Raw genomic sequence first — 523 nt, forward strand, 5'->3', positions numbered from 1 at the left:
AAAAACATGGACTTATGAGATATTGCTCTTTCGACGATATCATTCACATTAGAAGTTTCACCATAAACCACAGGTTGCTCAATCACCAAATGGAATGGAAGTCTAATCACAAATGGTTCTTTCTCTTGGATTTTGTATCCAAATAGACGCCAGACTGCCTCACATGCCGAAATGTACCTACAATCATAGTAATTCCTAATTTCGTCAACAACTTGTGTGGCTTCTGACGGATCACCAGCATTGTATAGAGTAGTTGTTACGCGGTCATTACCCTCGTGTACATACTTAAACAGATACTTAATAGAACTTGTTTGGCATGTGTATTCCACATTTATGTGGCACCCGAACTTGAGCAACAATTCTAGATTATATGAAACAATGAATTTATTGTCTAGTACACATTTCTTTTTCTTCACTGTTCGACCGTTATAAGTACGCCTATATTTGGAAAATCCGACCTCATCAATGAGTGTTCGCTGTCTAAACTCTTTAGGATAGAACTTTGAACATGATCCATTCTTCA

Source organism: Arachis ipaensis, chromosome B01, assembly GCF_000816755.2.
Source record: "Arachis ipaensis cultivar K30076 chromosome B01, Araip1.1, whole genome shotgun sequence".
Taxonomy (NCBI): Eukaryota; Viridiplantae; Streptophyta; class Magnoliopsida; order Fabales; family Fabaceae; genus Arachis; species Arachis ipaensis.